This window comes from Ascaphus truei, chromosome 15, assembly GCF_040206685.1.
Source record: "Ascaphus truei isolate aAscTru1 chromosome 15, aAscTru1.hap1, whole genome shotgun sequence".
NCBI lineage: Eukaryota > Metazoa > Chordata > Amphibia > Anura > Ascaphidae > Ascaphus > Ascaphus truei.
The window spans coordinates 33,829,365-33,835,859 of record NC_134497.1 but is presented as its reverse complement, the minus strand read 5'-3'; the positions used below and the strand labels follow the sequence as shown (position 1 = coordinate 33,835,859).

At 37.1% G+C, this 6,495-nt stretch overlaps 2 protein-coding genes across 3 annotated transcripts in view; both read left to right on the top strand.

Moving 5' to 3' along the window:
- Positions 1 to 6,495, top strand: part of LOC142466780 (uncharacterized) — a 319,451-nt gene that overhangs the window by 9,052 nt on the left and 303,904 nt on the right. The window lies entirely within an intron of this gene.
- Positions 1 to 6,495, top strand: part of LOC142466779 (uncharacterized) — a 34,591-nt gene that overhangs the window by 9,017 nt on the left and 19,079 nt on the right. The window contains exon 3 of one of the 2 annotated variants that reach the window (XM_075572180.1): positions 858 to 938. The exons of the other annotated variant lie outside the window; for it this stretch is intronic. The gene's annotated coding sequence lies outside the window, so the exon portion shown is untranslated. The remainder of the gene's footprint in view (positions 1 to 857; positions 939 to 6,495) is intronic. 2 annotated transcript variants of the gene reach the window in all.

Genomic DNA, 6,495 nt, shown 5'->3' with positions numbered 1-6,495 from the left:
GAGGCCAAGGTCAGACATGCACTGTCATACAAAAATCAATATTCCAACGTGCTAAGTGCAAAAATAGAAATATAAATGTTAAAATGACGATGTGGAAGGCTGTTGGTCACTCGTGGACCTAGTATCAAATCCGTGGCTGTTTCCGTGGACCCTGCACGTGGCCAATATAAACTGCCCTGGCATAAAGCTGTGGCAGAAGCGTCACAAGACCATTGTAATGGATACATAATATGTAGCCTGGGTATGGCTTCTGATGACATTACTGATAAATGGGGCATTAACCACCTAAAAGGCAAAACATGATAATCGTTAATGCAAAATCTGCTCAATGTCCAAGAGCCTTAGTGTACAGTCCATAGTCCAATCCTAATCCGAAACGGGTATGTCCTGGTAGTTTGCCCATGGAAAATCCCTATGTGCAGAATATGCGCCCTGTTGGTGAAAAACCTAATAAACAGAGTGAAATAATGCCTACTATAATAAGCAAAGTTAACCATTGCAGCAGGGAAACCAGCGATGTGTGAATCCTCAGTCAGCACAGCCATACTCCTCTGGGGATGTTAACAGGTTTAAACTGTGCAGCACTTTTGACCCCCAGACACATAATCACAGCATACCAACATTCATGCATTTAATTGAAACTGATACTAGAGAGAAATTGCGAGGCTATAAAACCAGCTATTCCAACCTCAGTAGAGAGGAACATAATGTACTTCAAACTCTCAGTGCCAACACCGAAATAATCATCAGATCAGCTGATAAGGGGGGTGGTGTAGTAGTAATGCCCTATACCTATTATAAACAAGAAATTGAAAAACAGTTAAGAGTTAATACTCAATACAAACTTCTCTCCACAGACCCCACAATTGGCTACAAAAGAGAGATAGACAACATAATTGACCTTGGTTTAAGCAATAGATGGATCTCTGAAGAGACAAGTAAGTTTCTGAAACAATCTCATCCTATCATACCGGTTATTTACATATTGCCCAAAATCCACAAATCTACTACATCACCCCCTGGCAGACCAATTATATCTGCCCGTGGCTCTTTAACTCATCCTCTATCGCAATATGTCGATTTTTTTCTACAGCCCATGGTTGCCAAAAATGAAAACATATGTCAAAGACACTACTGACTTTATCAACCAATTGGACACTTTTTCAGATATTTCTGATGATATCATTTTGGCAACCATGGATGTAGCAAGTTTATACTCTAACATTAATCATGCAGACGGCATGCAAGCAAGTAAAGAACATCTCCTGAGTTCTGGAGCATACACAGGCCCGCCCCCCGATTTTTTGCTTCTATTGATGGATGTTATTCTACATTAAAACATGTGGAGCCTACACACACCACTTTTGCCTTGGGAGCCAGTGTGTGAACTTTAATCCCCCTGCAGTGGCTTCCACTATATTTCCTATTGAGCTACTAAGTACATCTTGTACTGAGTGCTCACATTGAGGTTACCCAAGGTCAGCACTGCATCTGACATCACGCTGTGCAATCAACTTGATTTGCAGCACCTGTTATCTGTGAGTATTCTAGGGGTATATATGTGTTCACTTCTGTCCTGTAAAAAATCACAAAAACTGTATGGTGCTCTAACATGAGCCACTGGCCTCATAGCCTATAGACATTAAAGCATTATATAGTGTCAATTGGAGGTCCCATGTATTTCCAGACCGAAAACTCCAACACTGAAATAAAACCACTTCCACTAGATACCGAATAGCTGGAAAAAGTCCCACTGGAATAATGTGTGACTTTCACTGGCTAGTGACCAGACATAAACATCGGTTGGGTAAGTATAAGGTAATTCAGATATGTAGGTTGGAATAACTGACATTTGTGGGGTCTTCAATGGAACTTCCTCCGTGGGTGCGTGCTGCCGTTACTCCACAGTGACCGGACATCCAAAGAAAGGAGAGATGGAGCACAGCTGGTAGTAAATAAACTGTTATGGAGAGTGGGACCCAGGTAAAAAATGTTTAATGGATCAGTGCAAAATTCAAAAACTGAGCCCTCAGGCCCCCACCAACGCGTTTCGAGCTAGTAGCTCTTTCTCAAGGTGCATAGTGATGCCTACAATAAACTTACCTAATATACTCTAATTTCCCGCCATTTGCCGCCATCTATCCGTTGCAAAAACGCGTCATGAATGACGCGTCATGCGTGGCCTGGACTGGGGACGTCAGCGCGCAATTCGAGTATAAACAAAAACTTTATTGATCATTTTGTTAAAATACTGTAGTGAATCCTGAACAACTTTATTACTATACGACGACGTGACAACCTGAAAACTTTATTCAAATTTGTTTAAAAAGGGATTCAAAACGAGCAACAGTATGTTAATACTAATAATAGAAAAAATATAGTAAAAACTAACCATTTACAGGAATAGTAATGATTAAAAGAAATAGTAAAAAAAGCATCTTGTGTGAAAATTATTGAAACACCACTCTTCAAATGTAAACCTACATAATCGATCAGGTGCAAACATAATATATGCACACATGTTTTAAATTATGCATTTCATATATATGTATAATTATACGATTATAGAGTGTAAGTGACAGTAATTCACATAGTGTAGATGTAAAGATGCACTTGAAGTTAAGGATGATGTACATGTGTATGCACGGAATAGCAATATAAGTACTTTAAATTATTTTATTTTATTTTATTCAAGTCTACGAAATCCTTCCCTTTGTCTATAAATTTAATCAAATTAATTTTGTGTAAAACACTGTCACACAATATCCATAGACATGTCATAAATAAAGGTAGACAACAATAAGGACTTATGACAAGGATAAAATAAATCTATCCTATAGACAAAAAGAAGGGTTTAATCCTACATGCCAGATTGTGAAATGAGATTTGTACATCAAGAAAAGTAATTGCACACGACAAGGACCATTGTTATCAAAAAAAATAATATATATATATATATATATATACACATATAAATAGTGAAATATATATTAATTTCCATTTTCATGTAATCAATCAGTTTATTGTATTTGTATAATTAAATTTATTTTTAATTAATTAATTAATTATGAAGGAAATTACGAAAGAAATGTCCTGTACTGAAAGATACAAAATAAGAAGAAGGTTCCATATAACCATACGAGATACAGTTTAAACACTTAAAGCACCCCTTTGGGAGATTTTCCCCTTGTGTGTTACATGTGGAGGTAAACAGACTTCTAGACACATAGTTCGCTATAGTCTTTGCCTTTTTAAAGACAAAGCGTGGACCCTCAGAGTGTACTTTTTTAAGGAAAGGATCGTCCGACAAGATATTCCAGTGTTTTTTTACTATGCTTTTTATTGCCTTAACTTGTTTATTATGTCGAGTGACAAAAACGGGACAATTTTCATCCCATAAATTAGTATTTTTGTTGGTTTTTCTTTGTTTGTCCAAAAGATCATCCCTTTTCATTACTGCCACCTCCTCGAATGACCTCTGGAGAACATCTTTGGAATAACCTCTTTCTTTGAATCTGTTTAGAAGTTCATGTGATTGTATTAAAAAATCTTCATAATTAGAACATATCCGTCGCAATCGTATTAATTGTCCTTTTGGGATAGAATTAAGGAGAGACCCAGGATGGCAGCTGTCAGATCTCAAATAAGTGTTGCGTGAGTTGTTCTTTCTGTACACATCATAACAGATCATCATATCCATATTAATAAATAATAATCCAAATATTGAATATGATGAAAATCATATGTGTACGTGAATTTTAAATTGAAATTATTTGTGTTAAGGTAGTCTATAAATAACAAAAGTGAATCAACCCCTCCATCCCAAATAAAAATTAAATCATCTATGAACCGCCTATAAAAAGTGATAAATTGTCGATAGGGATTGTCTGCTCCAAACACGTGGACCGACTCCCACCAACCTAAAAATAGGTTGGCATAAGAGGGAGCAAAGCTGGTACCCATAGCGGTTCCACGTGTCTGTAGATAAAAAGACCCATCAAACAAAAAATAATTGTGAGTTAATAAAAAGTGTATACAATCTAAAGTAAAAGTGCTTTGAGTGAGTGACAATGTGGAGTGTTCTAAATAATGTCTGACAGCCGCCATCCCATGGTCATGTTCAATGATAGTGTATAGGGAGGTCACATCCAGTGTGACCCAGATGTAACCTTCCTTCCATACAATATTTGTTAATTGCTCCAGAAGGTCATTACTGTCTCTGATGTATGAGGGTAAAGAGTGTACAAACGTCTGCAAATAATGATCTACATATCTAGAGACCCCATCTCCCAAAGATCCAATACTAGAAACTATTGGCCTCCCAGGCGGGGAGACCAAAGTTTTATGGATCTTTGGGAGATGGTGTAAGACAGGAATGATGGGTTGTGCCTTGAACAAAAATTCACATTCTTTATGATCAATGACTCCTAAATGAGAGCCCTCATCTAAGAGGGTTTTTAGTTGTTTTAAAAACACTGGAGTTGGGTCCCCACGTAGAACAGAGTAGGAAGATTGATCCGATAATTGGCGAATGGCCTCATCCCTGTATTGTGTCCTACTCTGCACTACTATGGCTCCCCCCTTGTCTGCCGTCTTGATAATTAAATTATTATTCAATTTTAATTTGTGTAAAGCATCTTTCTCTGACTCGTTGAGAATGTTGATTCTGCTCTGCAGGGGGGACAAGTCAAAGGTATACCCCCTGGAAAGCAGTGTCAAATCCCTCTCAACGAGTTTTTCAAAGGTCATAAGATAATGCCCTTTCATATGGGCTGGGAAAAATACTGATTTCTTTCTCAAACCTGATTGCTCTCTACCAAACACATTAGTTAAATCAACAATATCTGATCTTTCATTGTCTTCTAAAATGGAGTTCATATCATGAATACAGCATTGTTCTTTGAAGGTTGGGGCACAAGGAGGTGGAACAGAGTCATGAGTTGCACCGATAGATCCCGCCAGACCTAAAGGAATGACTTCCTGTTGGTCGGCGGAGTCACCCGGATTAACCACCCTCATGTCCCCATCCCTGCTATCCCTTCCCTCAAAGAATCGTTTGAGAGTTAGTTTCCGGACATATTTGTTCAGGTCAATCACAACGTCAAACAACTTAAATCTGGACATAGGAGCGAATTTCAGTCCCTTGTTTAGCACTGAAAGTTCGGCCTGTGAAAGAGGAATGTTAGTTAAATTAATAACACCCGTATTCTCAATTAAGAGTTCTTCTTCCTTTTTGTGGGATTTTTCTTGTTTCCTTTTCTTTCCTCTTTTGGTTCTCTTACACGTTCCCCGTTTTTTGAGGACCCAAAATATGTTCTTGTTTGGTATTCTCTATTTCTTTTCTCACTGTCCTGATCAAAATGTCCCGAACCTGTAGCACCCTCTCTGGTATCTTTGTGGGATCTTAGGTTATAATGATCTGTATGGGCAACATGTGATGTCATTTCTGTATCCGAAAGATCTGATTCCCCACTTGTTGTGTGTGAAAATGAAATATTTTTCTTAAGAATTTACTTTTTTTGTTGTTGTTTATCCATATTCTTTTTAGGGGTGGAAGAGTTAAATTTCCTAGCAGGTGCAGTTCTTTGCCATACATAAACTTGATTACGCAGGTAATCCTGCTTATCTCTTTCGAATTTTATTTGCTTTTTTGTCATGATTTCTTTCTCCATAGCTTCAATATTTGTTGCCAATGCCTCATCAAGCTCATTAAAGCCCTCCATGTCTATAAATTGACGTAAATCCTTCTGTAGTGTAAAAATGTCCTTGTCTAGCAACAACTTTTCTTTTGTTTTAAGTTGTATAATTAAGTCCATAAGTGTGAATGAGCAACTGTTCAGAGCATCTTTCCAAACTTTTTCAAATTCAACAGTTGTAAACCCAAATGTTGGAGACTTTTTTATTCGTAACCCTCTAGGTATTCTTTTGGTTTTTACATAATTTTGTAGTGTCATGATATCCCACCATGTACGAATCTTTAATGATAATAATTTCTCCAATTTTGAGAATTGTATTTTCAAATCAGATTGGTCCTCACAATTAAGCTCCAAGGTGTTATCAAACACTTGTTCTGACCTTTTAGCTCTTTTTGAATTGTCAGAGAAACAAAAGGCAAATTGAGTAAAAATCTCATTTTCGAAATCACCATCATCCTCAACTTCAATGTTGTTTAGATCCATATCATAAAAATGAATGAACAATGACTATAGACACTTTGTAAAAATATATACGTGTCTAAAAACTGGGTTATCCCCCACTCTCTCTGCAGTTAATGAATGAATGTGTCAGTCCATGTGAGCCACCTCACAGACAATACTTGCAAAAAATCACAAAAACTGTATGGTGCTCTAACATGAGCCACTGGCCGCATAGCCTATTTGAAGAGTGGTGTTTCAATAATTTTCACACAAGATGCTGTTTTTACTATTTCTTTTAATCATTACTATTCCTGTAAATGGTTAGTTTTTACTATATTTTTTCTATTATTAGTATTAA